A 26,369-nucleotide genomic window follows, 5' to 3' on the forward strand; every position below is an offset into this window, starting at 1 on the left:
GTGAATTGTGCTGCTATAAACATTGATGTGGCTGTGTCCCTGTAGTATGCTGTTTTAAAGTCCTTTGGGTATAAACTGAGGAGTGGGATAGCTGGGTCAAATGGTGGTTCCATTCCCAGTTTTCCAAGAAGTCTCCATACTGCTTTCTAGATTGGCTGCACCAATTTGCAGTCCCACCAACAATGTATGAGTGTGCCTTTCCCCCACATCCTCACCAACACTTATTATTGTTTGTATTCTTATTAGCTGCCATTCTGACTGGAGTGAGATGAAATCTTAGAGTAGTTTTGATTTGCATTTCTCTAATTGCTAGAGATGTTGAACATTTTTTCATATATTTGTTGATTGGTTGTATATCATCTTCTGAGAAGTGTCTATTCAGGTCCTTGGCCCATATATTGATTGGATTATTTGTGTTTTTGATTTTAAGGTTGTTGAGTTCTTTATGTACCCTAGAGATTAGTGCTCTATCTGATGTGCATGTGGTAAAAATTTGTTCCCAAGTTGTAGGCTCTCTATTCACCTCAATGATTGTTTCTTTTGCTGAGAAGAAGCTTTTTAGTTTGAATTCATCTCATTTATTGATTCTTGATTTTAATTCTTGCTTATAGGAGTCTTATTAAGGAAGTTGGGGCCTAATCCAATGTGATGGAGATTTGGGCCTACTTTTTCTCCGATTAGGCACAGGGTATCTGATTTAATTCCTAGGTCCTTGATCCACTTTGAGTTGAGTTTTGTGCATGGTGAGAGATAGGGGTTTAATTTCATCTTGTTGCATATGGATTTCCAGTTTTCCCAGCACCATTTGTTGAAGAGGCTATCTTTTCTCCAATGTATGTTTTTGGCGCCTTTGTCTAATATAAGATAATTGTAATTATGTGGGTTTGTCCCTGTGTCCTCTATTTTGTATCATTGGTCTACAGGTCTGTTTTGGTGACAATACAATGCTGTCTTTGTAACTGTTGTTCTGTAGTATAGTTTAAGGTCTGGTATAGTGATGCCACCTGTTTCAGTCTTCTTGCTAAGGATTGTTTTAGCTATTCTGGGTCTCTTATTTTTCCAGATGAATTTCATGACTGCTTTTTCTATTTTCATGAGGAATGTCATTGAGATTTTGATTGGAATTGCATTAAATCTGTATAATGCTTTTGGTAGTATGGTCATTTTGACAATATTAATTCGGCCTATCCAAGAACAAGGTAGATCTTTCCATCTTCTAAGGTCTTTTTAAATTTCTTTCTTTAGTGTTCTGTAGCTTTTGTTGTAGAGGTCTTTCACCTCTTTTTAAAATTTTTTTGTAGTTGTAGATGGACAGAAAGCCTTTATTTTATTTGTTAATTTTCATGTGGTGCTGAGGATCGGACCCAGTGCCTCATGCATGCTAGGCAAGCACTTTGCCACTGAGCTACAGCCCCAGCCCCTCTTTCACCTCTTTTGTTAGGTTGATTACCAAGTATTTTTTTTTGAGGTTATTGTAAATGGGGTAGTTTTCCTCTTTCTCTTTCAGAGGATTTGTCACTGATGTGCCGAAATGCCTTTGATTTATGGGTGTTGATTTTGTATCCTGCTACTTTGCTGAATTCATTTATTAGTTCTAGAAGTTTTATGGTGGAGTTTTTTGGGTCTTCTAGGTATAGAATCATACCATTGGCAAACAGTGCTAATTTGAGTTCTTCTTTTCCTATCTGTATCTCTTTAATTCTTTCATCTGTCTAATTGCTCTGGCCAGTGTTTCAAGAATTATGTTAAAAAGAAGTGGTGAAAGAGGGCATCCCTGTCTTGTTCCAGTTTTTAGAGAAAATGCTTTCAATTTTTCTCCATTTAGAATGATGTTGGCCTGGGGCTTGGCATAGATAGCTTTAACAATGTTGAGATATGTTCCTGTTATCCCTAGTTTTTCTAATGTTTGAACATGAAGGGGTGCTATATTTTATTGAATGCTTTTTCTGTGTCTATTGATGATCATAAGATTCTTATCTTTAAGTCTATTGATGTGATGAATTACTTTTATTGATTTCCATATTGAACCAACCTTCAAGTCCCTCCTTTTAAATTTTTTTTTTGATTATAGATGCACACAATGCCTTTATTTTATTTATTTTAATGTGGTGTTGAGAATTGAACCCAGTGTTTCACATGTGCTAGGTAATCGCTCTACTAATGAGCTACAACTCCAGTCCCCCAGCCCTTTTTATTTTTTATTTTGAGTGGTCTTTAGATTGCTTAGGACCTTACTATGTTGCTAAGGCTGGCCTTGAATTTGTGATCCTACTGTCTCAGCCTCCTGAACTGCTGGGATTACAGTTTTGTACCACTTCACTCAGCTGTGAAGTTGGCTTTCAAAGGTCGACATTTTACTAGAAGGCATAGGGTGTGGTAGGAATCAGGTTCTGGTTTGACACACATTTAAGTGTCTGTTGTGTGACAGGCACTGTCCTAGGTGCTGATGTTATAGCCCTGAATCATAGGAAGTCCTATCCTCATGGTGCTTACATTCCAATACAAATGTTATTGTACTTAAGAATCTTTTTTGGGGTAGGAAAAGATTTGAAGCATGACATTTAAAAATAAAATATCTTCCTTAAAGTTACAAATTTTAAATTTGACATAATGAATGAACAAACTATATAGAAAGCTGAGTGCAGTGATAAAAGCCTGTAATCCCAGTGGCTCGGGAAGTTGAGGCAGGATCACAAGTTCAAAGCCAGCCTCAGCAATTTAGCAAGGCCCTAAGCAACTCAGTGAGATCCTGACTCTAAATGAAATATAAAAAGGACTGAGGATGTTGCTCAGTGGTTAAGCATCCCTGGGTTCATTCCCTATAACCCTGCCCCCCCTCCTAGCCCCCCACAACAAACAAGCAAACTATATAGAACCCTTTATAAGGTCTGTTTTGTTTCAGTCCTGGGGATTGAACCCAGGGCCTCATGCAAACTTGTCAAGCACTCTATCACTGAGCTATACCCACTGTCCATATAATGTATATTTTATAGGGTGGTGTCTTAGTCTCTGGGAATACTGTGGAAATTTTGAGTGACTATTATAAGTTTTTTTTTTTTTTTTTGTGTGTGTGTGTGTGTGTGTGGTGCTTGGGATTGAACCCAGGGCCTTGTATGTTTGGGGCAAGCATTCTACCAACTGAGCTCTATCCCCAGCCTATAATTGGTTTTTGTGTTTATGAGTGATAATTCTTAGACATTAAGAGGAATAGTTATTAAATACTACTGATTCTGTATGATCAAGAGAAGTCATCGAATGGGGAAAACCCCTATAGGTAATGTCTGATTGTCTAGGTAGTTTGATCGAGGTAAAGAAGTACAAGAAAGGTATGAGAAGTAGGAGATATTTAAAAATCAGAACGCATAGCGTCACCTTTGGGAAGAAGTCTTTTTTAAATTTTTGTCTAAATCTTTGAAGCAATTGTTTAACTATTAAGGAAACTATAGGTAAAAGACAAAATTCTTGTAATCCTTTTCTGGTTACTCTTTTAGTAGCCAGATTTATTTTTAAAAATGAAAATGAAGCAGTTTTATATTTTTTCATCTTTAGATCATATCATTTTGTAACACGTATTTAGGGAGATAGAAGTCAGCATACTAAAATGATAACTAGGAATGTATGCTATTTGAGATAGACAGTGTTGTTTTTCTCAAAGAGAATAAATGAGACGAACCCTTATTTGGTTGAAAGGAAGATGTTTGCATTATAGTTCTAATTGGATGTTATTTTTTAAATTTATTTTTTATTTAATTTTTTTGGTAGCAGGGATTGAACCCAAGGACACTTAACCACTGAGCTACATCCCCAGCCCTTTTTAGTTTTATTTATTTATTTAGGGTACCGGGGATTGAACTAGGGGGCACACGACACTGAGCCATATCCCCAGCCCTATTTTTTTGTATTTTATTTAGAGACAGGATCTTACTGAGTTGCTGAGTGTCTTGCTTTTGCTGAGGCTGGCTTTGAACTCGAGATCCTCTTGCCTCAGTCTCCCAAGCCAGTCAGAATACAGGGGTGTGCCACCTCACCTGGCTATTTATTTATTTATTTATCTTTAAAAAATTTAATATCTTTATTTTTATGTGGTGCTAAGGATTGAACCCAGTGTCCCACATATGCCAGGCAAGCACTATACCACTGAGCTATAACCTCAGCTTTTTTTTTTTTTTTTTAAATTTTGAAACAGGGTTTCACTAAGTTGCTGAGGCTGGCTGTGAACTTGTAATCCTCCTGCCTCGGCTGTGCAAAACTGGGGAGTTATCCAACAAATAACTGCACCCACCACTCAGTGCATAAATTATTACGGTCCAGCTAGAGTTAAAGCTTCCTTTGTCTTCTTTGGTCCCATTCCCCTCGTTTCCTACCCCAGAGGTTACTATTGTCCTGAATTTGGTGTGCATAATTTTGAAAAAAAATTCTACTTGTCTTTTTCTATCTCATTTGCATATATCTGCATGAGTTTTCAACTCAAAATATGGAATATTGCAGTTTGTGTAACCTGCAACTTGTTTTTCCTCTCATTGTTATGCTTTTGGAATTTATCCTTGTTAACACATGTACCTTCAGTTCATTTATATTTCCTTTTACAAAATCTTTATTGCCTACCCTTACAATGAGTCATCATTATGCTGATGTGGAGATCTTTATGCCAAAGGAAAGTAGTGGCTTTCCTGCTTTATGTGGAATGTCACATGAGTAGGGGACTGTTCTAAACACATGTATGAACATTAAAAATACCGTCAGAGATAGCAGAATGTACACTGATATTCTTTTTTTCTTTTGTGGTGCTGGGCCTCATACATGCTAGGTATGTGGTCTACTACTGAACTACACCCCTAGCCCTTTAAAAAAATTTTTTTTGAGACAGGGTCTTTCTAAGTTTCCCAGAATGGCCTCAAACATGAGATTCTCCTGCCTCAGTCTCCTGAGTATCTGGGATTATGTGCTTACACCCCTGTGTGTAGCCCATACTGATATTCTTCTTCTTTTTTAGAGGGGGTGGTACTGATGATTGAACTGAGGAGTGCTCTATCCCTGAGCCATACATCCCAGGCCTATTGTTTATTTTTGTAAATTTTGAGATAGGGTTTCACTAACTTTCTGATGCTGACCTTGAACTCTGTCCTGCCTCAGTCTCCTGATTTGCATGGATTATAAAGTGTCAGCCACACTGATATTCTTTTTTGGTTTGTTTTTGGTACTGGAGATTGAACTCAGGGGTACTTAACTACTAAGTCACACCTCCAGTCATTTTCATTTTTATTTATCTGTTTTGAGACAGTGTCTCACTATGTTGCTTAGAGTCTCACTAAGTTGCTGAGCCTGGCTTTGAACTTGCAATCCTCCCGCCTCAGGCTCCAATTAATTGGACTTTTCACAGGCTTTATTTTTTCCTCATCTTTTTTAAAATTTAACTTTATTGTTTGATACTGAGGATTGAACCCAGAGGTGTTTTGCCACTGAGCCACATCCCTAGGCTTTTTTGTTTTTATTTTGAGACAGGGTCTCATTAAGTTGCTTAGGCCTTTGCTAATCTCATCTTTTTTTAAAATAGAAAATCTCAAACAAATGAGTAGGTAGAATAATGCAGTAGATCCTACTGTACTTGCCACATAGCCTCAACAACTATTAATGAATGGCCAATTCCTTTTTTTAATGTATATTCCTACTCTGTTCCTGTCCCCCTCTATTATCTTGAAGCAATTCTCAGACATATAATTCATAGTTTTGTCTTTAAGGAAGGAACCTGGAGTGGACTGAAAGAAGTGAGATTGTGCTGTAGTTTAAGATAGGTAAAAATGTTACCTGTGGCTTATAGTCCAGTTGTTAAGACTGATGATGATTCAACATAATCAAGCCTTTGCCAGTTATTGGGATAAATGGTGATTGAGAACTGATTTAGAAACCAATAGGGAGATCAAGAAAGTAACCAACTGAAGACTAGGCATATAAAATGGCTTCGAACATGGTCCCAATTTCACATTCTTAAGTAGGGACTACCCTATTCGAAAGGCATAGAAATTTGGTTTTGATGAAATCTTGGGCTCTTTTCCTAATTATAACTTTTTTTTTTAAGAGTGAGAGAGGGGAGGGAGGGAGGGAGGGAGAGAGAGAGAGAGAGAGAGAGAGAGAGAGAGAGAGAGAATTTTTTATTATTTATTTTTTAGTTTTCGGTGGACACAACAGCTTTGTATGTGGTGCTGAGGATCGAACCCGGGCCGCACGCATGCCAGGCGAGCGCGCTACCGCTTGAGCCACATCCCCAGCCCCCTAATTATAACTTTTAAAAGATGATTTGATTGATTTCCAGGTTTTTTCCCCAACTTTCTATTTGGTTCTTAAAGGCAAAGATCTTTTATTGCCTATTTAGAGTATTCTATTATTTCTATACATCTATCGGTGTGCAGGCAATCAGCCTGGATTGCTCAGGACTGAGGGGTTTTCCTGGAGTATGGACCTTTTAGTTTTCAGACAGTCCCTGGCAAGTTGGGATGGCTGGTCACCTCTGTTGGTTACTGCAATATTTATCTATTGCTCTATGACAAATTGCCATAAATTTAGAAGCTTAATAAGCACACATTTACTACCTTCCTGTTTCTGTGGGTTGAGAATTTGGACAGGATTTAGCTGGGTCCTCAGTTTAGGGTTTCATAAATATACAGTCAAGGTGTCAGCTGGATTGAATTTCTTTCTGGAGTTTAGAGGCCTCTTCCAACCTCTTGTATTGTTAGTAGAATTCTTTTGCTTGTGACTTTAAAAATATATTTTGCTGATGCTGGGATTGAACCTAGGGTCTAACATGTGCTAGGCAAGTGCTCTAGCACTGGGTTGCATCCCCATTCTGCTTGTGATTTTAGTATTGAGGTCCTAAGTTTCTCAAGGCCACCTCCAGTTCCTTGTCCCCTGGCCCTCTCTATAGGTAGTTCACATGGCTGTTTGCTTCTTTAGGGCCAGCAGGAGAGTGTCTTTAGTCACCTAAGACAAGTGACATCTCATCACTTTTGCCATATTCCATTGGTTAGAAGCAAGTCATATGTTTTGTCTGAACTCAAGGGGAGATTATACAAAAGCACCGACACCTAGAAGTGAGTATTGGTCCTTTGGTTCTTTATCTGAAGCAGAAAATTATTCTGGTTAATTTTTTGAGGCCAGAAAAAAATATATAAAATTAAATGTATGTATGTTGCTCCATTACTAATTTTGAATTTCTTTATCTTTAAAGAAACATTTTAATGTATAATTCATTTTCTTATCCCAAATAGAACTGGCAAGTATATGTATTCATAGGTATTTTCAATTTTAATCTTTTTTTTTTTTGGTACTGGGGATTGAACTCAGAGATGCTTTACCAATGAGCTATGATGTCTCTAGCCCTTTTTGTTTTGAGATAGGGTCTCACAAAGGTGCTTAGGGCATTGCTAAATTACTGTTGCTGCTTAGAACTTGTGATCCTCTTGCCTCAGCCTCCTGAGTTGCAGGAATTACAGGTGTGCACCACTACACTTGGCTCAATTTTAGTCTTTAGGCAATTTGTTTTTCCTCTTACCTGGAAGGAGGCAGGATAAAAAGTATAAAAGCAGATGTTCTTGCCCTGTATTGCCACTCTTGCCCAGAATGCTTCCAAGAAGACCATAATCTGGGTCTTCTTCAAGTGTTTGTGAGTTTGGATGGCAGGAAAAACATTTGTTTTTATTACCACCATCCCTTTTTAAATTGGCCATTTCATTCTGTTATGCTTGAAGGCAACACACCACAATAACATCAGCAATTCCTTTGGCTTTATCACCTACAGAAATAGGAATTTTTTTTTTTTTGTATCAGGGATTGAATCCAGGGTGCACTTAACCACTGAGACACATCCCCAGGGTCTCACTGAGTTGATGAAGGCCTAAGTTGTTGAGGCTGGCCTGGACCTTCTGCCTCAACCTCCCAAGTTGCTGGGATTACAGGTGTGTGCCACAGCTCCCAACTTACTTGAAATGTTTTATGCATTTAAAAATATTGTCATAAGAGGTCCACATAACAGTCTGCCAAAGGGGCCCAGCATAAAAACAATTAAGTCCTGCTGTGGGCTGGGGATGTGGCTCAAGTGGTAGCGCGCTCGCCTGGCATGCGTGCGGCCCGGGTTCGATCCTCAGCACCACATACCAACAAAGATGTTGTGTCCGCCGAGAACTAAAAAATAAATATTAAAAATTCTCTCTCTCTCTCTCTCCCCTCTCTCACTCTCTCTTTAAAAAAAAAAAAAAGAAGTCCTGCTGTGAAGAGTTGTAAGGTGTCAGGACTAGAAATATTTGTTTTTCATAGTTCATTGTTTTCAAAGTCAAAAGGCAAGTCTAGGGTCAAAATTCTGTAAGTCTGCTGTGGTCCCTCCTTTTTCCAGTCCATCCTGCAGGAAGCCCAGAGCAAATGGACGCTCAGCTGCTTCCTCAAAACACGCCCTTAACAGTCCTTATAGTCTGGCTCTGAGCTCTGCTCTTGACCTTTTTTATCTGGCCCTGTCAGCTAGGCTTCACTGTTAAGGGTGAAGGACAAAAGAGGAAGAATAAGCTCTGTTTGGGGATAGTTCATTGGGAGCAAATGTCAGCTGCTTGTTGGGCCTATTTAATGTACTCTATTATCTCTCATTCAGAGACTTTGATTCAGAACTAGAATTGTAAATCAGGACTAGGAGGGGTTATTAACAGTAGGCTAGTGGGAAATGTTTGCTTTGACTTAATTTATTTGTAGCACTTTGCCATTATTTTTCAAAAAATAACTTGGTTCAGTCTCCTGAGGGCAAAGTGTTTCACCTGTGTTAACTTCCTGAGTAATTGAAGTAAATCCCATAAATGCCAGCAATTAAGAATTGTTTTTTTAAAGGCTGTCTTTCTCAAGTATTTAATATGTGCCCCTGATGCTTTCAAAATACCATGTCTAATACAATAATCTCTTAGTCTCTCTCTTAGTTCAGGGTCAGCTTTGTGAAGAACAAATAATACGTCAGCAACAATTTTTTTTTTTTTTTTTTTTTTTTGCCCCTGGAGGTGTTTGGTGTACTCTGGCTTTTTAAAAATTTTTTTCCCTTTGAAATTATTTTAAATGTTTTAATTCATCTCCTTTGCTTTCTTTCTGATACCTTTGTAGTCTTAGTATTGAAAATGGCAATGGGAATAAAGCATGTAAAATTTAGCATTTAGATTTTTTAGCATCTTTTAAATTATTCTTTGTTCAAGATCAAGGTTTTTTTTACCTTCACTACTACTAACATTTTGTTTGTATGTGTGTAGCGCCTGTTTTGTGTAGTGCAGGATGTCTAGCAGCATCATTGGTATCTACCTGGTAGATGCCAGCAGCTGTCTCTCTCCCAGTTGTGGCAACAAAAAAATGTTACCAGACATTGTCAAATGTCCCCTGGGGGCAAACTTTATTCTAGTTTTACATATATGGTGGTAACAATCATGGTAGAAGCTGACATTTATTTACTTTTACTATGTTCTTGGCCTTGTCTTATAATTTATAAAATGTTCATCTTGTTTAATTCTCAGAACCAAACCAAGACATAGCTATTACTATCATCATTTTTAAAAATATTTTTATTAGTTGTTGATGGACTTTTATTTTATTTATTTACTTATACACAGTGCTTATAATTGAACCTAGTGTCTCACACATGCTAGGCAAGCACTCTACTGTTGAGCCACAACTCCAGCCCACCATGCTCATTTTGAAGAAAACAAAGCAGAGGCACAGAGGTTCACTTACTTGATCAAAGTCACATAGATAAATGACTTTTGGCAATACTTTTAATAACACAGTTGGATTGAAATTAAGTCTTTTACTGAGGACATAGAATAAAAAAGAATTGAAAAGGGCAGGGGAAGTTGGGTGGTGATGTCTTAATGGAGAGAATATTACATCCATAGCAATTCTGTGTAAATGTTGGATTTCTTGCTTAAACATGTGATTTCATAGTGTGTGTCTGAGTAAAGGACATGGACCATTTCTAAGGAGCTTCTAAAATGTCATGAAGCAAAATGTGGGACACTCTAGGGTCAAGGATAACAGATCAAACTTTGAAACTAAGGAAAACAATGGAAATTAGGGTAAACTGGGTATGGGGGTAGATGCCTGTAATCCCAGCAGTTTGGGAGGCTAAGGCATGAGGATAACAAGTTCAAAGCCAGCCTCAGCAAGTTATGGAGGCCCTAAGCAACTTAGTAAGACCCTGTCTCCAAATAAAAATAATAAAAAGGACTGGGGATGTGGCGCAGTGGTTAAGTGCCTGTGGGTTCAATCCCCAGTAACAAAAAAATAAACAAACCAAAAAAATAGGGTAAGGTTGTGGATCATTCAGGGTCTCACAAGAAATGGCATGTTCAAAGTATTTTAGTGAAAACAGGAATTGGGGAGGCATGAAGGAACTAGCAGCAGCAGGAAGTCATTACTGTCCCTAGACCTGAAGGATTAAGGGGAGGGAACAGTTGCTGCTATAGCTGAGGAAGGTGAGTTTCTCTGTAGGAACAATAGTCTAGAAGAATATAACCTTTGCCAGAACTGTGGCTAGGGACTAGGGAGGGGCTGGAGCAACTCATTTCTTTCTTTCTTTTCTTTTTTTTAAGGAAAGCTTAAAAAATACTTTTTATTAATAAGAAAAACTCACGATCATTAAAACACAGAAAAGATATTTCTTCCTTTTCATATTTCAAAATTAATAATACTTTTCTTGGAAGGGGGATCCTTAAAAAGAATATATTTATGTATGCAAATCTTTTTTACTACCATAAATTTCTTTTTAAAAAATTTATTTATGACAGTGGAATGCATTGCAATTCTTATTATACATATAGAGCACGATTTTTCATATCTCTGGTTGTGTACAAAGTATATTCACACCAATTTGTATCTTCATACCTGTACTTTGGATAGTTATGATCATCACATTCCACCATCATTGCTAACCCCCTGCCCCCTCCCTTACCCTCCTATCCCTCTGCCCTATCTAGAGTTCATCTAATCCTCCCATGCTCCCCCTCCCTATCCTACTGTGAATCAGCCTCCTTATATCAAAGAAAACATTTGGCATTTGTTTTTTTTGCGATGGGCTAACTTCACTTAGCATGTTGGCGAGGATCTGGGGAAAAAGGTACACTCATACACGCTGGAAAGCAGTATGTAGATTTCTTGGAAAATTGGGAATGGAAACACCATTTGACCCAGCTATGGAGTAACTCATTTCTATCTCCTGCCCTGTGATTTGCTGCCGTGGTTCCCATTGTCCTCGCCCAACTAAAACTCAGAGACTCAGGGACTCAGGGAGCCTGGGCATTGAAACTTAAAGAAGTTAGCCTCCTGGGCTGAGTGACTAAAGAAGGGCTGAGAGTTGTTCTGGAGAACACATGGAAGAAAAGCCACAGTAGACTACAACTGGGAATGAGAAACACTGCCCTGGATCCATGGGAGCAGGAGAAGTCCTTCTGTGCCAAGCAGGACTTAGGAGTATAGATAGAAGAGAGAGCTGAATAGGATCAACTGGTTCATGTGAGGTTCTTTTTCCAAATTCTTCAGGGAGATCTTGAGGAATGTGGAGGGGTGTGTGTGTGTGTGTGTTGTCCTTTTTGAACAGAGTGGGGCCTTTCTATGGGTTGGAGTGGTTTGTCCTTGTTCCTATCACTGGAAACATATAGCAGTAGAATGACTTTGTTTTTGAAGTTCTTCTAGGTGTGGCTGCACAGGGAGGGAAAGGTTGCCTTGGGATTAGAGATCTAATTCAGGGGTGGAGAAAGTGTATGATAATGTTTGAGGGTATGGCCAAGCATGAGTTTTACTTTTTTCCTCACCTAAAAGACAGGACTCCTACACGAATTCTTCCCCACACAAAAATAGTTCCCAAAAAAGAAAAGCCTAGGACCAGATGGCTTCATAGCTGAATTTTACTAAACATTCAAAGAACAATAAATACTAATCCTTTTAAAGCTCTTCCAAAAAATAGAAGTAGAGGTAGTATGTTTAGGTTCATTTTATGAGGTCAGTATCACCCTGATACCAAAATCAAATGAAGGTACCAGAAGAAAAGAAAACTACAGGTCAATATATTTGATGAACATTTGTTATGGTTTGGTTATGAGATGTCCCTCAAAAATCCTGTGTTAATTGAAGAGGTGAAATGGTTAGATTATGACAGCTATAGCACAAACAGGGGATTAATAATTTGAAAGGCCAGGTACTGTGGTGCACACCTGTAATCCCAGCAGATCAAGAGGCTGAGGCAGGATGATTGTAAGTTCAAAACCAGCTTTAGCAACTTAATAAGGCTGTAAGCAACCTAGTGAGGCCCTGTCTCAAAATAAAATATAAAAGGGGCTGGGGATGTGGCTCAGTGGTTAAGTGCTCTTGGGTTCAATCCCTGGTACAAAAAAAAAGGAATGGACTACTGTACTGGGTAGTAACTGTAGGCTGGAGGGATGTGGCTGGAGTTAGTCAGTCATAGGGGCCGTGCCTTTGGGGTTTATTTTTAGCCTGTGGCATTTCTCTCTCTCTCTCTCCCCCCCCCTCATCCCCCCCCCCCCTTTCCTGGAACCACAAGGTGAACAGCTTTCCTCTACCACACCCTTTTGCTATGATGTTCTACTTCATCTCAGGCCCAGAGTGATGGAGTCAGCCCATCATGGACTGAATCTCTGAAATCGTGAACTCAGACTTTTCTTCCTTTAAGTTGTTCTGTTCAGGTATTTTGTTCATAGGAGTGAAAACTCTATTATACAACATTCATGCAAAAATCTTCAATAATTTTTTTTTTGGTACCAGGGATTGAACCCAGATGCACTCAACCACTGGGCCACATCCCCAGCCCTATTTTGTATTTTATTTAGAGACAGGGTCTCACTGAGTTGCCTCTCTAAGTTGCCAAGGCTGGATTTGAACTGGTGATCCTCCTGCCTCAGCCTCCCAAGCTTCTGGGATTATAGGCGTGTACCACCATGCCCAGCTTTTTAAATAAAATATTATCAAGTCAAATTCAAGAATACATCAAAATGATCATATTGAGTCAGGTGTAGTGGTGCATGCCTGTAATCCCACAGCCTGGGAAGCTGAGGCAGGAAGATTATGAGTTCAAAACCAGCCTCAGCAGCTCAATGTAGCCTTGAGCAACTACTTAGTGAGATCCTTTCTCTAAATAAAATATAAAAAGGGCTGGAGATGTGGCTCAGTGTACCCCTGGATGCAAAGCCTAGGGCCCCTGAAAAAAAATCATACATTATGACCAAGTGGAATTTATCCCTAGAATTTAGGATTGGTTTAATAGACACAGAACAATCAATGTGATACACCACATTTTAATAGAATGAGAGATAAAAACCACACGATAACTCAATAGATATAGCAAAAGCATTTGACAGTGTTCAACGTCCTTTCATGATAAAATTATCAACAAAATAGATACAGAAAGAAATTTCTTAAACATAATAACAATCATCTATGTAAGGCCCACAGTTAATATCATAATAGGAAAAAAAACTTAAAAATTTTAATATCTGGTACAAGGCAAGAATGCTCACTCTCAGCACTTCTATTCAACATGGTGCTGGAAGTAGTAGCAAGAACAATCAGGCAGGAAAAATAAATAAAATGCATCAAAATTAGAAAGGAAGAAGTACAATTATTCCAGTGTGCAGATGACATGATCTTGTATGTTGAAAACACTAAAACTTCCAAAATAATTTGTTAGAATTATGAATCCAGTAAAGTTGCAGGATCCAAAATTGACATATAAAATCAGTCATATTTCTTTACGCCAATAATGATATGTCTGAAAAATTAACCAATCCAAATATGATAGCAGAAAAAGAATAAAATACGGCCAGGCATGGTGGCACATACCTGTAATCCCAGCAGCTCGGGAGGCTGAGGTAGGAGGATTGCAAGTTCAAAGCCAGCCTCAACAAGAGTGAGGCACTAAGCAACTCAATGATCTCTAAATAAAATACAAAGTAGGGCTGGGAGTGTGGGTCAGTGGTTGAGTGCCCCTGAGTTCAAAGTTCAATCCCCGGCACCCACCACCACCAAAAAAAAAAAAAAAGTAGGAATAAATTTAGCCAAGGAACTGAAGATTTGTGTGCTGAAAACTACAAAACCTTGATGAAAGAAATTGAAAAAGATAGCCAGGTACAGTAGTATGTTCCTGTAGTCCCAATTACCCTGGAGGTTGAGGCAGAAGGATTGCAAGTTCAAGGCCATCATTAGAAATTCAGTAAGACCCAGTCTCAAAATTAAATAACAAAAAAAGGCTGTGGATATAGTCTAGTGATAGAGTGCCTCTAGGTTTAATCCCTAGTACCATAAAACAAAACAAACAAACAAAACCCTGAAGAATATTATGAAAAGATAGCCTTTTTGTGGATTGAAAGAATTATTGTTGAAATGTCTATATTATCCAATGTGATATACAGATTCGGTGCAATTCCTATCAAAATTACAATGACATTTTTCACAGAAATAGAAAAAAATTCTAGAACTCATGTAACATCAAAAAAGACCCAGAATAGCTGAAACTTCATACTTCCTGATTTCAAATTATATACAAAGAAATAATAATAAAAATGGTATGGTATTAGCATAAAAACATATATCTAAGCCAGTGGAAAAGAATAGAAAGCCCAGCTTTTACAGTGATTCTTTTGGATAATACAACAAAAGCACTGGTAACAAAAGCAAAAATAAACAAGCAGGACTCATAAATCTAAAAAAAATAAAAACCCGTCTGCACAGCAAAAGAAACTATGAAATTAATACATAGCCTGTGGGTTGTGAGAAAATATTTATGAACCAAATGTATGATAAGGCATTAATAGAAAAAATATAAGGAACTCATCCAAGTCAATATTAAGAAATCAAATAAGCCAATTAATTAGGCAAAGAACCTGAATAAACATCTTTCCAAAGGACACATACAAATGGCCAACAGATATATGAAAAAGTGTGCAATATCACTAATCATCAGGCAAATTGCAAATCATAAACACTATGAGAAACTATCTCACATCATTTAGGAAGACCATTCTCAAAAGACAGACAAATGTTGACAAGGAAAAGGAAACCTTGGTAGTATACTGTTGCTAGGAAAGTAGATCAGTGTAGCCATTGTGGAAAACAATATGGAGGTTTTTCAAAAAAAAAAAAATGTAACTACCATATGATATAGAGAAATCTCTTCTAGGTATGTACCCATAGGAAAAGAAATCAGTATATTTAAGAGGTAATCTTCATTGCAGAACTTTTTACAGTAGCCAAGATTTGGAAATAAGTATTTATCAGATGAGTGGGTAAAGAAATTGTAGGGTGGGGCTGGGGTTGTGGCTCTGTGGTAGACTGCTTGCTTAGCATGCCTGAAGCACTGGGTTCGATCCTCAGCACCACATAAAAATAAAAATAAAGATATTGTGTTTGTGTAAAAACTAAAAAAATAAATATTTCAAAAAATTTGTAGGGTGCATATATACACCCACATATACATACATACTCATATATACATACAGCAGAATATTATTCAGTCTGAAAAATAGATACTGCCATTTGTGACGACATGGATGAACCTGAAAGACCTTCTGCTAAGTGAAATAAGTCAGATATTGAAAGACAAATATTATACGATTTCATTTACATGAGGAATCTGGGGTAAAAAAAGTCGAGTATATAGACAGGGAATAGAGCCATGGTTACCAGAGGCAGGAGGTGGAAGGAAATAGGGGAAATGTAGGTCAGAGGTAGGAATATGCAGTTAGGTAGGATAAATTAGAGGTCGAGTGTATAGCAGGATAAAATTGTATTGTATATTGAAAATTTGTAAAGAGAATAGCTTTTAGCTGCTTTTACCTACCCAGTCTCATGATAACATGGAGATGATGAATATGTTAAATCACTTACCTCTAGTTAAAAGTTCAGTGTAGATATATATGTCAAAATATCATGTTGTATGCCTTAAATTTATACAGTAAAAATAGCTATATGTGTGTATTTGCACATATTGAGGATTTCTTTGTATTTTACTCAAATCCACTAAGGAGATATTGAGCCGAGGCCTTAAAAAAGTTAGAATCCTCCTCATATACTTTAAAGGCAAATGCAAAGAAATAGCTTTGTTCCTTTTTGCATTCTTCTTGGATTAACATATCTTCTGGAAAACTTGTTGCCATGGCAATGGGATATTATCTATCTCTGTAGTGTACTGCATAAAAATAGCTCTTTGTGTTCAAGAATGATGTTAGTGACAGGTGGTTGGGTGAATGTATAGCAGGCTGCTTTGTCAGGAGCAGTTTCCCAATTTTCCATTGTTTAAAGTTGTGAAATCAAAATTAGCATTGTTTTTTTCTCTCTCAAAATGTAATTTTACATAGAAAAAGCAGTAGTGATGCTCTGTTTAATTATGAATTACAAGCCTTTTTTCGCAGGTCATGTCAATATGATGATTGGATCCATCTCTCATGGCAATAAGTAAAAGGCTTGTCTCCGGTGTTTGTATTGGTGTTACAGGGTGTGGGGCATCAGGTTTGCATAGGGGGCCAGTAGGGCTAATTTCTCATTGTTTTATATATATATATATATATATATATATATATATATATGTGTGTGTGTGTGTGTGTGTGTGTGTGTGTGTGTTTTGTAGATGGATATAATACCTTTATTCATTTATTTATTAATTATTTTTATGTGGTGCTGAGGATCAAACCCAGTGCTTCACACGTCCTAGGCAAGTGCTGTACCACTGAGCTACAACCCCAGCCTTAATTTCTCATTCTTGAACACTTGGTTTTGCCTTAGGTGCCTTGTGCTTATAAAACAAGAAGTAGACATGGGTCAGGTTGAATAGATGAGCTCTGAGGTGTTAATCAAATAATAACTTCTTGTAGGTTTTTAAGTGGAACAGTTCTTTGGTAAAAGTCAGATCTACCTGCTGGTTTAGAATATAGCCAAGGACAAACTCTGACCCTAATCTCAATTTTTCCTTTGAAAAATCATTTGGGCAATTTATTTTTATTATTATTATTTTTTTGCAGTTGTAGATGGATACAATACCTTTATTTTATTTATTTATATTTATGTGGTGCTGAAGATAGAACCCAGGGCCTCACACGTGCTAGGCAAGCCCTCTACCCCTGAGATACAATCCCAGTCCCATTTGGGCAATTTCTTAAAGCAGTAACTGAAGCTTTTGTCATCCTCTCATCTTTCTTCTAGAAATTTGTCTTATATGTAAATAATAGCTTCTGGTGTTGAAATAAAATTTATTGTAGTTTTGAGAATTTTAAGAGACCATCTCAAGAAGAAAATACCATGATTTGTAATATTAAACATAAAAACACCAGCTCTGATTGTGATTTTCATTGTACTACTGTAGGTATAGAATCATTCATTACCTATGCCTTGTCTGTTGGAGTCAGTATGAATATTTTGTTGCTGATAATATTAGAAAAAGTTGTTGAGTTTCATTATGGGTATCCAGTACTACTCTTAGGACTTTTTGTGTATTAACTCATTTCATTTCTATAAATGTTCCTGAAAATTTTTGTCAGTCTTTTCCAGAGGAGGCATACTGATGAGTAGACCTTGCTGTTTCTGCTAGTTTTGGGCCATGTACAACTTTGTTGGTTCTTTTTGCTTACCAGTATGTTGAAATGCTTGTTATTCTGAAAGTATTCTTCTAATCAGGGGTTGGCAAAAAATAAAAATAAAAATAAAAGCCTGTGGGCCAAATTCATACTGTCAACTATTTTTTGTATGGTCTATGAGCTAAGAATGGCTTTTACGTTTTTAAATGATTGGGAAAGAAATAAAAGGAAGAATAATTTGTGACATGTGGAAATTGTATGAAATTTAAATTTCAGTGTCTATAAACAGTTTTATTAAAATACAACAGCACTCATTTGTTTACATATTGTTTATGGCTGCTTTTGTACTACAAAAAGAGTTGAGTAGTTGTAACAGACTGTCTAGCCTCCAGAGCCTGAGGTGTTTACTGGAAAAGTCTGCTGCCCCTACTCTGTAATCTACATCTAGAATGGGAGATTGTGCTGAATTAAAAAGCAGATCATGTAAACATTCATATGTATATGATGTCTCTTTTGCTATGCATTTTATTTTCCTTTGTTCTACTAAGTATTTCTATTTTCACAAGCTAGGTTTCATGTACTGTGGACTTTGATTTAAGCTCTTTTTCTATACCCATATTGTTTTTTTGTCTAACAAATATTCATGGCCCTTCCCAGGTGAGGGAGAGTAATGAATTTTATCGTTTTACTAGTTAATGTGTTTTCTTTGCTAGGTCAGTAATTATAATCCCCCTGCTCTGTTTATTTCTAACCATATTGCTTTCTACTTTTGGGCTTTCAGCCAACATATAAACATTGACAGTTCAATAATCTGAACCAAACCACCTGGACTGATTTTGCTATTTTAATTTAATAAATCCTGCATATGATTAAGATGACATATTATTCCCCAGGTTGGATTTAATATACTTAACACAATCAAGTTTGAAACATTTGTGCAATTATTTTTGAAAATGTATTTTTCCTTGTCTCTTGTTTTCTGGCTTTAAAAAATAACTGCCTTGAGATATAATTCACATACCACACAAATCACCCATTTTAAGTGTACATACAGTTCAGTGTTTAGTGTATTCAAAGTTTTACAGCTGTCAATCACCACTATCAAATTCCAGAATATTTTCATCACCTCACAAAAATGCCCCCACACTTGCTAGCAGGTATCCCCAAACCCACCATTCCTAGGCAACCAGGAATTCTACTTCCTATCTTTTAGATTTACCTATTGTGGACATTTCATAGAAATGAAATCTTATGTGATCATTTGTGGCTGATTTCACTTAGCATAATGTTTTCTTCCTTCCTTCCTTCCTTCCTTCCTTCCTTCCTTCCTTCCTTCCTTCCTTCCTTCCTCCCACCAAGGAGTACTTACTCACTGAGCCACATCTTCAGCCCATTTTTTATTTATTACTTATTTATTTATTAATATCAGTGATTCAACCATTGAGCCACATCCCCAGCCCTTTTTTTATTTTGAGGCAGGATCTGGCTAAGTTGCTCAGGGCCTCTCTAAATTACTGAGGCTGACTTTGAACTTTCTATCCTCTCCTGCCTCAGCCACCAGACATGCTGGAATTATAGGCCTACACCACTATGCCCAGCATATTTTGCTTGCTTGCTTTCTTTTTTTAGTTGTAGATGGACATGATTTATATATATATATATATATATATATATATATATATATATATATATATAATAAAATGTGGTGCTGAGAATTGAACCCAGTGCCTCACACATGCTAGGCAAGTGCTCTAACACTGAGCTACAACCCCATCCCATATTTTGCTTTCTTGATGCTATCTTTTGAAACATGAAAGTTTTTAATTTTGATGAAATTCCATTTATTAATATTTTTTTCTTTTATCACGGGGTTTTTGGTATCTTTTTAAAGAAACAATTGCTTAATCTGATATCACAGATATTTAAATCTATGTTTTTCCTGAAAGTTTTGTAAGTTTTAACTTATATATTTAGGTCTTTGATTCTTTTTGGATTAATTTGTGTATATGGTTTGAGGTAAAGGTTCATTTTCATTCCTTTGTATATGAACACCCAGTTGTCCAAACATCACTTGGTTTTTTCTCATTGAATTGTTTTGGGACCTTGTGTAAAATCAGCTTGCTAGGGATATGGCTCAGTGCTTAAGTGCCCCTCAGTTCAATCCCTGGTACCAAAAAGAAAAAAAGAAAATATATATATATATATATATATATATATATATATATATATATATATATTTGGATCATCATTTATATTTAATCAAACTATATTTCTCTCATAGTTATTACTTCAGTACTACACTATCTTGATTTGTTTCATCCATTTTACTTTTTCTTTTTAGTACTGGGGATTGAACCCAGGTACTTGTACAGGCTAGGCAAGTGCTCTACCAGTGAGCTACAGTCCTTTTTTAATATTTTGAGACATGTTCTCACCAAATTACCTGGACTGGCCTTATTTCATGTATTTGAGGCAGACTTCCCCCTTCCATCTCTCACTTAAAATTAGGATGTTTAATAATTGATGTTATCTTAATGGCATTGAAGCTTGCAGACTGGGTGTTAGTGGCTTGAGAAGAGACACTGGAGACTAGAGTTAGGGCCTTGTTAACTTTAGGAACAGAGTGGTTGGAATGCGGGGTTCTAAGAGAGGTGGTAAATTGGATCCTTCCTCAGTGTTTAGCAGCAGTCCCAAAGCAGGAGTAAAAAATAGGTTAGTTTCACAGAATTTCAAAGTTGAGGACTGATGGTTCTAGCTTCTTTTTATGGAGGCTTTTAAGAAATATCGTCTCACCAAATGCTGTTGATGGCACAGAGGACAACACTGGAAAAGTAGGAACTTTGACTACTCCGAGCCAAAAGATAGACAAGAAGTTTAATTCTAAGTGTGCAGCGTCTTCAGGAAAAACTTGAAAAAAATTAATTTTGCTTATTTTCCTTTTTATGTATATATAAGTGGTAAATGAAATTCTAAGGCTAAAAGAGCTCCTTTAATAAGCCTAATGAGAGAAATGCTAAGTAGTAGAGTGTGGTGCCATATATTACTTGGCAGTGTTTTCTTAGTGCTTCCTAAAATACTGGAGTTTTAGGTTTGAAATGCTTTTCATCCTTCTCTTTTGAGCTCTGTCTATACCTCAGAGGGATCTGGGTATTTTCCTAAGTCTGCCTTCTTCCTGCACTCACTATATTTCCATTCCTTTTCCAGTCACCATGATATTGTTCTGTTTTTCCTTTCTCTTGTGCTGGTAGGTTTAAGGTGTTTTTCTTTTTTTTTTTTTAAGAGAGAGTGAGAGGGACAGAGAGAATTTTAATATTTATTTATTTTTTTCTTATTTCTCGGCGGACACAACATCTTTGTTGGTATGTGGTGCTGAGGATCGAACCCGGGCCGCATGCATGCCAGGCGAGCGCGCTACCACTTGAGCCACATCCCCAGCCCTAAGGTGTTTTTCAATAGAAATAAAATAAAAATAAAGAGAGCCCTGCATTATTGTTTCTTGTAGCACTGAGTGGGAGTGGTTAACATTTATGTTCAGTTCAGTGGGAATTCATTCAGTCACTCGAGGGATGAGTTTACAGTAAATGACTTATAGAAAAGTTATAAAAATGGCCCAGAGTTCCCTTGTATTCCTCACCCTGTTCCCTTAATGTTAACATTTTATGTAACCATAGCAAATGATCAGGAATTGATTAGCATTGGTACAGTATTATTAACTACACTACAGACTTTATTGGAATTTCATGTTTTTCCCCTGGAGGTCTATTTCCGTTTTAGGATCCTGTCCAGGATCCCATATTGCAGTTAGCTTTTATTTCTCCTTAGTCTCATCCAGTCTGTAACAATTTCTTAATCTTATCTTTCATGACACTTTTGAAGAATATGGACTGGTTATTTTGTACAATGTCCCTCAGTTTGAGTTTGTCTGTCTTCTTACAATATGTGCATTTTGGGCAAGAATACTACAAAATGGTGATGCATCATTTTCAGTGCATCATATCATGTGGATATGTCTTGTTACTGGTGACATTTACCTTGATTCCTTGTTTAAGTTGGTGTCTACAGGGTTTCCCTCCTATAAAGTTATTATCTTTTTCCTTTGCAGTTAAAGTATCTTGAAGTATATGCTTTGGGACTATGCAAATATCTCATTTCTCCCCAATTTTTGTCCATTAATTTTAGCATTCATTGATGGGTTACTCCATTATTATTTCATAGAATATTTGTGACAAATATTTGATTAAGGAAAATATAGAGCTGTGCCCTACAAGAAGCAAAGATCAATTACATTGAAATCCTCTTGTGTGGGTCATGGTGGCACACACCTGAAATCCCTGTGACTTGGGAAGCTTGATGCAGGAGGATCGAAAGTTCAAAGCCAACCTCAACAACTTTGGGAGCACCAGTTTCAGAATAAAATATAAGGGACTGGGGCTGTAGCTCAGTGACAGAAGGCTTGCCTAGCATGTATGAGGCACTGGGTTCTATCCTCAGCACCACATAAAAATAAATAAATAAATAAAGTAAAATAATTAATAAAATAAAATATAAAGAGGGTTGGGGATGTGGCTCAGTGGTTAAGTGCCCCTGGGTTCAATCTCAGTACAAAAAAAAAAAAAAGAAAAGAAAAGAAAATAAAAATAAATCCTATTGTATGGATTAGTATAATACTAGCAACTGTGTCCCCAAATTTCTAGGGGTTAAAGACACAAGACATTTTTCTTTTCAGTATTGGCATATTTCCTGTTTCCAGGAAAACACTTTATATGGGTATTTTCCTGCTGTGCGGTGATTCAAAGATTCAGGCTAAACTTTTTATTTTGAAGTAATTTTAAACTGACAGAGAAGTTAAAAGAATAGTACAAAGAAAGCCTCTATAACCTCTACCAAGATTTACTATATTGGCCTTATCATTTTCTTTCTCTCTCTGTATATGTATATATGTGTTTTATATTTGTTAGTTTTTTTGTTTTCACTGTGTTGGGGATTGAACATGACAGGTAAGTACTCTTATCACTGATGTACATCCCCAGCCTATTTCATTTTATATTTTGAGACAGAGTCTTACTAAGTTGCTGAAGCTGGCTTTAAACTTGTGATCCTCCTGCCTCAGCCCCCGAGTAGCTGGGGTGATGGGTGTGCGCCCTTGCACCCATCACCATGTATGTCTAAATTTATATATTGCTATATACTACAACATTTTGAGATTAGGTTGCCATATATCATGCTTTTTTATGCCATAATAATTTAAACTTAACACTTAATATTTTTACTTATTTGTTTAATTCTAACAAACATACAGTTTCAGAATTGCTGACCTGTGTGAGAAACACTTTAAATATATTGTAGCATTATATGCACAGTTGTTTTTGTCTCAAGCTTTACAATACCTAGTCAAGATACAATTTTCCAGTTTTCCATTGATGCTTTTGGAAATTGTACCTAAACATACACTTCTTTTCAAATTGAGAAAATGTAGTATCAATACAATAATTTAGTATGCAGTCTGTATTCCAGTTTCATCAGTTATCCCCCAAGTGTTCTTTGTTGAAATATGTTTTTTCTCCTGATAAAGAATCAAATCCGGGATCAAATTGAATTTATTTGTCATGACTCTTTTGTCTCCCCTGATCTGGAGTAGTTCTTATAAACCTTTCTTGTCTTTTCATCACATTGACATTTTGAACAATCACATTTCGTTACACCATTTCATAGAATGTACCAAATTTAGGTTTAGTAAATTTGATATCACTTCTTGTTTACATTAAGATTACGTATGGAGTACTGTATAAATGACATTCTTCTAATGTAATGCATCAGGAGGCATATGATGTTTTATTGCTTCACATTGGTGATTGTAATTTTGATCATTTGGTTGAAGTATTTTTTGTCTGAAGTGTTTTAGATATGATATATCAGAGTAATGAATATTGTGAAACCTCATATAGAAATGTCTAGATTGAAAAAATTATGATTGAAAAGGTTTTCAAAATTCTTCAGATTGAATATATCTTACAATAAACCCAAACTGTTTTTTAACTTTTCTTTTGAGTCATTTTCTATCATTGAAATGTGAATGTATGATTTAACCATTTATGACTATTTTATTTCTTCATGCAGCCACTTATCTTCTTAAATTTTTTATGGTTGTAAAATATAATAAAACCTACCATATTAACCCTATTTTAAAGTATTTTTTTAGTTGTTGATAAACCTTTATTAAAATTTATTTATATTCAGTACTCAGAATTGAACCCAGTGCCTCACACATGCCAGGCAAGTATGCTACCGCTGAGCCCCAGCCCCAGCCCATTTTAGATAGTGTAGCCTTTTGCCCTGGTTTGGGTGGAGCTGAAGAAATAACTATAGTTTTAAAAAATACTCAATAAAATTGCCCATGTGACCCAGTTTGTCCTTTTAAAGTGTGCAAATCAGTGGTATTAAGTAGATTCACAATGTTATGCAACCATCACTGCCATCTATTTTTTGGGTTTTTTTCTTATCATCCCAAATAGAAACAGTACCCTCTAAGCCATAACTACATTGCCACTTTTTTCCTAGCCCCTCGCAACCTTATTTTATATGCCACCACAATATTGAAGAATAATCACCAGTTTTTTGTTTTATCTGGTCTGTCATTTGGCTTTGGCTCCCATGTCAGAAGTATGATAAAAAATATTATTTGCCATATAATAAAAAGGTAATTTCTGCATTTTGGCATGAGTTATAATATACTTCAATTTCTGGTATGGAATATAGTTTTATTCTGAAAGTTAACAGAAATAATCATTAGTTTGATAATGATCTCTGGGTATTTTGGAGAAGATAAATACAAAGAGAGGTCAAATTATTCCTCTGGGGTGGCAGATCAAAAATTAAGTTGCCTCTTACATCTACTCATTAGATATAGTCACTCATATTAGCTGTGCTTTTGTACAGGGCTCAATAGATATAGATACATATCAACTGGAATAAATTTTAGCAAAGTTAGAGACCCATGGCTCATAAAGCACTTTCACACTGCAGTCTCTAAATATTCCTATTTTCTGGTCTGTAAATTGAGAATAAAATTGACTTCTCTCTAAAGGGTGCTTTGGGACAAGACTGTATAATACTTTGCAGAGTAGAAAGGGCTCCTTAGTTTTAGTAACATTCTTCAGTATTCTTCAAGGGCTCACTATCATTCTTATGACTATTAGGAATATTTATCAGAACTAATTTTTAAGAAAAAAAAATTTTGTAGTTGTGTATGGACAGCATGCCTTTATTTTATTTGTTTATTTTTATGTGGTGCTAAGGATTGAACCCAGTGCCTCACACATGCTAGGCAAGCATTCTGCCATTGAGCTACAGCCCCAGCCCTCAGAACTAATTTTAATAGCACCATAGATACACTATAGATAGTGTAGCCTTATGCCCTGGTTTGGGTGGAGCTGAAGAAATAACTATAGTTTAAAAAATACTCAATAAAATTGCCCAGGTGACCCACTTAGTCCTTTGCTGTGTTTGGTGTTGGGTGACTCATTTCCTTGATAAATTTGACAAGGCCCCTGGACTGTTAGCAGATTCCTGCTTTTAGGTGGACTATAAAAAAAGAGAGGGCTGGGGTTGTGTGGCTTAGTGGTAGAGTGTTTGCCTCACATGCATGAGGTACTGGGTTCGATCCTCAGCACCACATATAAATAAATGAATAAAATAAAAGTCCATCAATGACTAAAAAAAATTAAAAAGAGACACACACACACACACACACACACACACACACACACACACAATAGGAGTAGCCTGGGAGTCTCTTGCTCTTGAAAACAGCACATTGATTGCATGCCCCTATCAGATAGATTGTATGGCCCTGCCAAACAGCTTGTGTGATTTCTCTGATGTTCATGGGGCCAAGGATTCCCAGAGGAAGGAGGCTTTTTACCTGAAGATTCAGCAGGTCAGTTAGGCTCTTATTCCAGGCTTCCTGCTCTTGGGAGCTCTTAACTTCAATGAGTGCCATTAATGCCTATAATGCCTTAATGGTTCCTATTACAATGGCCAGAAGTAGGACTTTCCATTTCTCATTGAAACTCACTTCTGCCTGAGGATTAAGGATGGGTGACTGAGGTCCTGAGACAGCTGGAAGTACCCTTGTTCACTTTCTAGTTTTATCTGAAGAATACTCAGGCTGTCTCACTGTTATTTCTCTGGTGGTGTCAAAGGGCATGTGAAATTTGATGGTTGTCTGTTTTGTTTATTTCTGCCTTAAAGCTTATTCCAGAACTTAGTGGTTTACAATAACCATTCTCACAGTTTTGTTGGTGAGGGGTTAGGGAAAGTCTGGGCTGGGCTGGGCTGTTCATTTCTGCTCTACATGGTGTTGGTTGGGCAGCTGGGCCTGCAGGTTCCACTTTCAAGGTGGCTTCTTCACCCTTATTAATGACTCCTCAGTGCATGTGACCAGGATCTCTCATATGGTATCCCATCCTCCAGTCTTTCCATATGGGTTAGGCTGCCAATACCGTGGTGGTCCCTGGGTAGTTGCCATTTTTGTAGGGCAGTTATGAAATGAAAGTTTCTATTTCAAATTCAGTTCAATATTGGTAACAAATTTAATATTGGGATTGGGATTTTTATCATTTTCTTTTATTGTAATTATGACCCAGTCAGGGTAAAAACCCAAAGAAAAGAAAGAGCAATTCATTTTCTTTGCTATTTGTGTGGGTGATGGATTGTCCAAATAGCAGGAGGTTCAACTTTTGGCTTGTTTTGGATTACTGAGCACCATCCTTCAGAAATCATTTC

The 26,369-nt window shown here is 36.8% G+C and overlaps 1 protein-coding gene across 3 annotated transcripts in view; it reads left to right on the forward strand.

Moving 5' to 3' along the window:
* REPS2 (RALBP1 associated Eps domain containing 2) overlaps nucleotides 1-26,369 on the forward strand; it is a 216,049-nt gene that overhangs the window by 6,404 nt on the left and 183,276 nt on the right. The window lies entirely within an intron of this gene.

Source organism: Spermophilus citellus, assembly GCF_964194105.1.
Source record: "Spermophilus citellus genome assembly, chromosome: X".
Classification (NCBI taxonomy): domain Eukaryota; kingdom Metazoa; phylum Chordata; class Mammalia; order Rodentia; family Sciuridae; genus Spermophilus; species Spermophilus citellus.